This window comes from Aotus nancymaae, unplaced genomic scaffold (genome assembly GCF_030222135.1).
Source record: "Aotus nancymaae isolate 86718 unplaced genomic scaffold, 86718_ANA_hifiasm-v0.15.2.pri h1tg000014l, whole genome shotgun sequence".
In the NCBI taxonomy this organism is placed as follows: Eukaryota; Metazoa; Chordata; class Mammalia; order Primates; family Aotidae; genus Aotus; species Aotus nancymaae.
This window is the reverse complement of record NW_026988425.1, coordinates 118,029,788-118,039,105: the sequence shown is the minus strand read 5'-3', so window position 1 is coordinate 118,039,105 and position 9,318 is coordinate 118,029,788. Positions and strand designations below refer to the sequence as shown.

At 42.7% G+C, this 9,318-nt stretch overlaps 1 pseudogene; it reads right to left on the bottom strand.

The window, feature by feature from the left end:
• Positions 1–729: 729 nt before the first annotated feature.
• LOC105707617 (ADP/ATP translocase 2-like) lies at positions 730–1,744 on the bottom strand (annotated as a pseudogene).
• Between the last annotated feature and the right edge of the window lie 7,574 nt (positions 1,745–9,318).

Here is a 9,318-nt window from a genome sequence, read left to right as displayed (position 1 = left end):
GGACCACTCAGTCACATTTGTATTGTTGGGAACAATGTCAGAATTGCGCAGCTCAGAGGTCTAATATCTGTCACAAACCGTTCCTAGATTCATTCTTCTCTCCCCTCATTCCAAGCCTTCTGAGCAAGCAAATGAAGGCTTTCAACCGTAAGGGATTGAATTACCTAAGCAAACTGACCAGAAAAGGTTGGAAGCCAACAAAATAAAAGGAAAAAAATATGAATTTAGCAAAAGGGATTGTATAGTAGGGAATGGCTTATCAACCTGAGAAAGCCAAGGGCAGATGTTAAGAAAATTAACTTCAGCGTTTTTCATGCATCAGAGGCTCCATGTTAGCTACATGCCTTAGAGTACTGGATGGAGCATTGTCTTTAGAGAAGGAGAACGCTGACACAATTATGGACCACGTCTCAAGGATGCATGACACAGACCATGAACCTGGCCATCCCCACCCTCAGCCATCTTCTCTTAGAACAACATCATGAAGCACAACCCAAAAACAGTGATTTTATTTTCTAAAGTCCATTACTTAAGATAACCATTATGCAAATAACCAAAATTGTCTCTTTTTTTTATTTTAAATATTTTTATTTCTCCAAATTTGTTATTTATCAGGAGTGACTGAAATAAAAAATATAATTGAGTCCCATCATCATCATCATGGAAATGGCTTTAAGAGAAAACTGGTCAGATGAATATTATCGCTTCCCATTTGCAACCGGTAAATAGTTGCCACTGATAAATTGACAGCCAGGAGTCTGTCGAGAATGCTCAAGATACGTTATATAATACAACATGCCTGTTCACAGGGGGAAAATTCCCAGGAAATAACTTATGTGTACTTCTTGATTTCATCACACAAGACAAGTACAAAAGCACCATCCATGCCTCTGAGAACATTGGACCATGCACCCTTGAAGAAAACTTCGCCTCCTTCATCACGAGCAATCTTCCTCCAGCAGTCAAGTGTGCCTGTGTACATGATGTCAGTTCCTTTGCGCCCCGACTGCATCATCATGTGGCAGCGAACAGAGTCAAATGGATAGGAAATCAACCCGGCAACAGCAGTGACAGTCTGTGCGATCATCCAGCTGATAACGATGTGAGTGTTCTTGGGATCCGGAAGCATTCCCTTTGCAGTGTCATAGATACCAAAGTAGGCAGCTCAGCAGATGATAATACCCTGCACAGACACTTTAAAGCCTTGGTACAGGCCCTTAATCCCGTCAGATTTGTAGATCTTAACCAGGCAGTCGCCGAGGCCTCGGAATTCCCTTTCAGCTCCAGCTTTACCCACATCTGCTGCTAGACGGGTCTGTGCAAAATCAAGAGGGTACACAAAACACAAGGATGTGGCCCCAGCAGCACCGCCTGATGTCAGATTCCCTGCGAAGTAGCGCCAAAACTGGGTCCTCTTGTTGACACCACCCAGGAAGACCTGCTTCTATTTATCTTTGAAGGCGAAGTTAAGAACCTGGATGGGGAAGTATCTGATGACATTGGCCAGGTTACCGCGCCAGAGGGACAGGACTCCCTGCTCCTTGGGAATACAGACCACGCAGTCTATAATGCCCTTGTATTACTTATCTGCGGTGATCTGCTTGCTGGCATGCTGTACCCACAGCAGCAGCTTGACCCGCTCGATGGGTGCTACCGCCATCTTGGAGATGACTGTGGCCACTCCACCTGCCAGGAAGTCCTTGGTGAAGGACACAGCAGCATCTGTCATGTTGAAAGGAAAGAGGAGGCAGGCTGCTGCAGGACGGGACTGGGCTGGGAACCGGCTTTGACTCCGGGGCTGCGGGGGCCAAAATTGCTCTCTTAAGCAAAATTGAAATCCATAAGAAAGACACAGGATGCCTTGCAGTATGCAATGTAGAGCTGAACCATCACCCAAAAAGAAGTCAGGCACTAGACCCTTAGGGGTCTGGGAATCTGGGGCTGATTGACAGTTCACTAGGGCCCCACTGCTGACATAAATATGAAGCCCAAACATTTCCCCCTTCTACTCAGAACTCAAGGTCAGTGAACCGGGCTTGGTGGATCACATCTGTAATTCCAGTGCTTGGGGGGCCAGGCAGGCAGATTGCTTGTGTTCAAGTGTTGGAGACCAGCCTGACAACATAGTGAAACCCTATCTCTACCAAAAAAAAAAAAAAAAAAGACTCAAGGTCCTCAAAGTGAATCTATCCAGCCTAGGTGGGTAGGACATTTTGATTGAGAGCCCAAAAAGTCAGCACACATTGGGGAAAAGATCTTTCCTTTGGGAAACATCACCACAAAAAGGAGAAAGGAAGCTGGTCGGGCAAACAACACTCACTTTGCCACCTCTTAACAAGTTCCGCACGAGAGAGAATAAATAAGGTCCCAGAGCACATTTTCACAAAATTTCACATATTAATGTAAAACAAAGTCCTCCTAAATGGCTGTGTTTCTGAGATACATTCACTTAACTTCCCTGAGAATCATTTTTCTAAACTACAAATGAGAAAGTCGGGCCTGATAAGAATTTTCAAACTAAAAGTGCCTCAGGCAAGAATAAACTCTCTTGGTATATATATAGATTATAAACTCAATATAAGTGGCCAAAGGGCTTAGGATTCTGGGGGTCAAAGGATTCTGAGAGTCAATGCCAATGTCTCAGTGGTAACTGAGGATACAAGAATGGTCACAGAAGCAAGCTGAAAGTCATGCTATGTCTATCAATATTATTCTTGTGTAAAGACAATGAATCAGAAAAATGCCATCAGCCAGATTCTGGTGAAAATCCAGGAAGTTGGACGATGCTGGCAACATGAAGGCACATATCTAAAAAAAAGTAGTAAGAAAGAGGACAGCAAAGAAAGAAAACTTTGAGACAGAACTGTTTTCTGAAATAAAGAATGCACTGCATAATCCACTCTTCAACTAATCATGGGATTAGCCCATTCTTAGTCTGAATATTAGGTCTGTCTCTTAAATCACAGTGTAGCTGACTCTGCTGGCAACAGCAAGGGGCGGCTGGGGGGTAGTGGTACTTTAGTCAGGCATCCCCCTAGTCTCTGTCAACCCACTGCCACTATCACCGTTTCTTGACGTGGAGAAACTGAGACTTTCTCAGTCTTACTAAGGCCCGCATAAATACAGCATCAGAACAAAATCCTTCCAACCTGATCGCTGCCCCAAAACCCCCTACCCTAGAAAAAAATTTTAAGTCTCCATTGGATGTCCCCCTAGCAAGGTCTAAGGAACTTGAATACTTCTGGCTACACTGCTATGCAATTTACAACCCAAAGGGTGATGCTACTGAAATCCAGACACACAACGCTGAAATGCATCCAGTGGTTATTGTAGAGTTCAGTTGACCAGATGCTCAATTTAATTCTCCTGTGTGCCAGTGGCCACTGGTCAGTAGCCAACACCAGCAAGGCTCGGCTCTCAGGACCTCTGATTTTGGCATTGATGGAGTAGACTCATGTAAGGCTCTGTCTTTTCAGACACGCTCCTCCCATCATGCAGCTGGCCAGAGAGAGGCTGAGGGTTGGGAGAGGCAGTTTTTTACTGACGTTTGACCAAATGGTATAATAATAGTTATCTTTTATCTCCACTTCACAGTTTATCAATAAGGCATGTTGCAACTTTGTCACCATTGGGAAAGCATGGAAGCAGAGGCAGGAAAATCTCCATGGAGATATTTCTGTCCTTGGCACATTCCCTGAGAGGCAAACACCAGCTGTCAAACTGGACTGTCTTCAAGAGGCTCCAGCCCCTCAGTGCCTATCTATGGTAACTCTAAGATCTAAGAAGGAGTGAGAGCATGTGGGTGTGGGGTTAGTGGTTACCGCACCTTTGGACCAGCAGAGCATGTGGGCTGGTGTTTCTCCTCCTCTGGAGTGGCCCATTACAAAGCAATCCTTGCTGTTTGTTTGCCATTGCTTTGGACTCAAAAGCTCCATCCCCACTATGCTCCAGCCCTCTCCCAGTCCAGCCATGACCGTGGTCTTCTCCTGATCAGCCTTCATTACCCAAGGGCTCAGTGTAGCAACAGGAAGGGAAGCCAGCCACAAGGTCCACAGTGGGAGGAAATCATAACCGAGAAAACAAGTTGGTGTCATGGGCCATGTGTGCCTGCGTGACCAGCAACACCACTACTGTCCTTTTGGTAAGAGCCTTCGGCTGCTGTGGAATCTGCCGAGGACGGATAGATAGATACATACATACATACTACATATACATACACATATATGTATGTTTTATATGTAATTTATATATGAATATTTTGTATATATATTTACATTTTATACATATATTTATTTTAGATATCTATATATTATACTTTTTATACTTATTATTTGCATATTTTTACTTGTATTTTTCTCTTCAAATCCTCTCTTCAAACTGATGATGGGATTATAGAAATACACAGGGTTTTTTTGTTTTTTTTTTTTGATGAATCCAGACTTAAAATAAGTCATATCACAAGAGGAGGAACCCAGTTTCCTGGGAACCACAGGGTTTGGACTACAGGAGGTCAGTGCTGGAGGGAAAAAGTTTCCAAGAGAACCAAGGGTAAAAGTTGAGACCACTAGGAAATGCTCTTTCTCTCTCTCTCTCTCTCTGTCTCACCTGCTTCCCCAGCCCCAGACTGACATCTTCATAGGTCCCGAGTCATTTTTCATCTCTTCCTCTACTGCTACTTATCTTTTATTTAGACATGCAGTCGATCCTCATTTCACCAGTTATCAACTTCATTGTCACTGTTATTCTAGATTATAGGTTGAAAAGTTTTATGTAAAAGGAATATTTGTAAATCATCACATTTTCCATTGCTATTTCAGAGATATGATCCTACAGGAGTAAAAAATTGATGTATGTAGTAAAAATCATGGACAAAACCTACGTCCTTAAAAGAATATTCTCTCTTTGACTGAGTGTGATTTATATGTATGTGATTCTCCTACGGGACATCTTCAAGAAAAGTTAGCCAAACAGGCAATCAATTAGAAAAGGCACTCCATGTTAAAAGTATATTTATTATTTATGAACCATCTTTCTTGATTGATTGGCTTCCGTTTATTGTTTTTTCTCAATGATGCAATGTAAATTGACTACTTAAGCATTCATACTCATAACCATGTGTCCGGATATTCAATGGAAACTGCCTGTAAGCCTGCTAGGCAGCGTCTATTGGGAACAGATTTCTCTACCCTCCCCTCCTCCATGGTATGGGTTTTGACTTGCCCTACACAACTCTACCCCTTAATGACTGCCCAGGTTATGAGGCAGCCTTCTTAGGACTGACCTTGACCTACTTCTCAGCCCTAAGAGTCACATTCACTCCTTGAACTATATGTGCTCTTGCCCTCTTTCAGCCCCAAGTTCCTGCCCAGTACAGGCTTGTCCACATTTTCCTTGACCCCTAGCAGCAACTATCTGGTCTGTGTGTTTAATATTTGTCAAATGCTCAGAGCAAAGGATAAAAATATTAATCTTTCTTAAAAATCATATGTTAGCATTATGCTAATAGCTGCTTATAATCTCTTTGGTTCTAGCTTTTCTAGACAGAGATATCCAGTGTGTTTCTGGGGAAAGAGGGTTCTTTATTTTTAAACCCCATATTGTAAGCACAGAGATCCTATCATCTGTGAGGCACATTTCTGCCTTGAATTAGCAGGTGTGCAAGAACGACACTTTCCAACAATCTGTCACTGAATCTAATCTCCCTAAAACTCAGGTGGAAGCAACTGATAAGGCTCACAGCATCCAAATTCAAGTCTAAAGGCATGTGAATCCATTCCAGACCAAGCAACAGCCAAAGCCTGGGGAACAAAACTAGCAGCACACTCACATCAAACGTTTTACTAAGCGATTCTTATCCTTATGTGCAATGTGCTCTGATATTATCCCGTCTGTTCTATTTTATTTGCAAAAACTGGTTGCACTCATTAAATGGATTTCACTATTGGGCTGCATCCCACAGTTTTGAAAGCACTGCTTTTACCAGTCCTAGCTGAAGAATTAAAGCTAGTTAATGTCCTCAATAACAGGTTGAGAGTCAAGTAGGAAAAACACTGGAGATCTGGAGCCAAATCCCTGCTCTTCTACTGCCTTGATGAGCAGAGGGGTATGCATCGCTTAGCCACGCTGTGACTCACTTTCCATCTTAAATTGAAGTTGCCTGCTCTGTCTAACTTACAGGCATATTAGAAGAATCTAATGAGATGAAAGACAGGTCTATAAGAGAGATCTAATGAGATGAAAGATGGGGAGCACTTTGAAAATATTCAAGCACCATTCAACTGTAAAGGGGTGGGGACAGTCATGGAGAAGAAAGAAGGGCAGAATAATCCATTTGTTTTTACACGCTGCTTCTCTACATCCCAGCTGGGTTGCTTCTAGATCAGGCAGAGCCAAGGTGGGAGTTGAAGACAGCTGGAGTCATCACTCTGACTTCTAAACCCAGGTCCTAGTGATTGCAACCAAAGAGGAAGAAAATGAGGGGATACTGACCAAGAGAAGGAATGTGTAGCACATCCTGAAATAAGCATCATCTTATTGGCCAGAGATTTACCATGGAGCCACCAGCAACCAGAAACCAACAGCTCAATGTCCTATACTCTGAGAGGTGCCACAGAACTCACCCAATACTATTATATATATAAATTTATGTCATATATGTCATATATTGTATATGTTACATATCACATGTTATATATACTATGTATATACAATATGTTATATATTATATATACAATATATTATATAGAATATGTTATATATGTTGTAATATATATAATTGAAACATATATATAATTGAAATACATGTATACACATAAAACAGAATCTCTGTTGACAAATTTCCTCATAGTGTTACTGATATTAAGCCAATAGCTTCCTCTCTCTCAAGATTTGGGAGCTCTCAAAAGCACTGGTCACTTTGTTAGGAGAATCTTCCCCTCCCAGGAGGGGAGCTTGGGATGTGCTCCTTGTGATGCTGTCTGACTCCTCCATCAATCAAAGATCAATTCTAATTGGGCCAGATGATTCAGCAATCTTTAAGCCATTAGCCCAGTATATATATGCCTTCTGAAAAGGAATTCCTATCCCAACAAGACTTTGAGTTGAATTTCTCTTTACTGTGGAGATGTCAAACTCAAATGCCTGCAAGGGGCCAGGCCTATGCTATAAATGAGGACACAGGGGCCATGTGTAGGAGCCTTACATGTCACTGTGGAGTGCTGGGACTGCAACCAGCTGGCCTGTGCTCTCCCATCCCATCAAAGGGGGCAGCCAGTGCCCAACTCCAGCTGACTGTTGGCCTGTATCTCCACATCTTCCAATGTTCCAAAAGAAGTCAAAAATTTGGAATTTTACATGAAAGTGCCTAATTCTTAAATGACCACTCAATTAAATAGAGAGAGAGAGAAAGAGATCAAAGAAAATATATATAATTCAGCCTGTGAACATCCAATTAACAGCCTCTGCTTTTTCATCAAAAGATCAGAATTAAATGAGTTTTTGCCCATTACAGTACCTCATTAAAAAGTAGCTGCCAAATTCATCTAGTGTTTTGTCTTTAGTCATTCACACTGTTTTAGACCAAGTTTTCGGAAAAACAGAGCCTGAGCCTGGGCACAGTGGCTCATGTCTGTAATCCCAGCACTTTGGGAGGCTTAGGTGGGTAGATTACTTGAATCCAGGAGTTGGAGACCAGCCTTGGTAAAACAGCAAGACCCCCATGGTTCTACAAAAAATGGATAACTTAGCTGGCCTAGTGGCATGCCTTACAGTCCTAGCTACCCAGGAGGCAAAGGTGAGAGGATCACCTGAAACTTAGGATGTCAAGGCTGCAGTGATCCATGCTTGTGCCACTGCACTCCAGCCTGGGCAACAGAGCAAGACCTTGTCTCAAAGAAAAAAAAAGAAAAACAGAGCCTGGGGTAAGAATTAAGGTACTTACACTTTATTTGGAAGACACTGAATTTAAGGGTGAGGAGAAGAGGAGAGGACTCATGGAAGGAGGTGCAACTGACCAGAGTGTTGCCTCTGATTCATAATGATTCACACAGAGACACGACAGGTTACCAGGCAGGAGGATTCACTCCACACATGGGGACTCAGAGCAGCTCTCAGAGCACAGTCCATGGGAGCACACAGGGAGGGGAGCTCATCTGCCACCTCCAGAGCAGAGGTGTATCCCAGAGATGCCTGGGATACAGGTGTGACCTTGACAATGCATGCCTCCTCACCTGCAAGCTTTTGTTGTCTCCCTCACCTCACCCTGGTCCCAGTCCTGGCCAGCTCACTCTGTCTTCTGTTTCTCACTAGTCAGTGTCCACTCCACAGGGTGAACCTCCCCTGTGCTTGCAGATGCCAGATCACGCCTATAGTTGTGCTTCCATTTATTCAGGTCCAGAAATGGCAGGAAGAACCAGAAACTCCAGGTATATGGGTGATTGGCCTCCCGCATGGCAGCAGGGAAGAAGAGGACCCCACATTCGAAAGGCCAGTGACTATCAACCCCCAGCGCTAGCTGCAACATAGTCCAGGAGGTAGTGGGTGCCTTTAGAAGGAAAGAAGGTAATTAAGAGAATCTGAGATTGTGCAGACAATCCAAAGAAAAGATATGTTAAGAAATATCCAGCTGGCCAAGATGGTGAAACTTCATCTCTACTAAAAATACAAAAATTAACCAGGCGTGGTGGCAGCCTCCTGTAATCACAGCTACTCAGGAGGCTGAGGCAGGAGAATTGCTTGAACCCGAGAGGCAGAGATGGCAGTGAGCCAAGATCTCACCACCGCACTCCAGCCTGGGTGACAGAGCAAGACTCCATCTCAAAAAAAAAAAAAATAAGAAATATCAAGTTAGATTGAACACTTAAAAGAGAGAAGACACAAATTCCAATATCAGAAATGAGAGAAGGAGCATCACTACAGATCCTAGAGACAACAGGAATGTAATTTGGTAACATTATGAGTGACTTTATGCCAATAAATATAACACCTTAGATGAAATAGACAAGTTCCTTGAAAAAAACTACTAAGTTGATACAGCCCAAGGCTGTAGAACAAATCTGAAACTTCATTACAAATTAAAGGAAAATGCTGCAGTATGCAATCTTACACTTTCTCACTTTTTCAAAGCCATTAACATCAGAACATTCATAAATGTGTGAAGTCACGTAACTTAAAATTAAATAGCAAAGTGCTGAAGCCAAGATCTCAGCAGAGACTCAAATAGTAGGTTACTTGATAGACAACATGAACACAGGAAAAGGATTAATAAAATCAGTCAAGGAAGTTGAACGGATGAACAAATCTGGAGAAAAATCCAAGAAC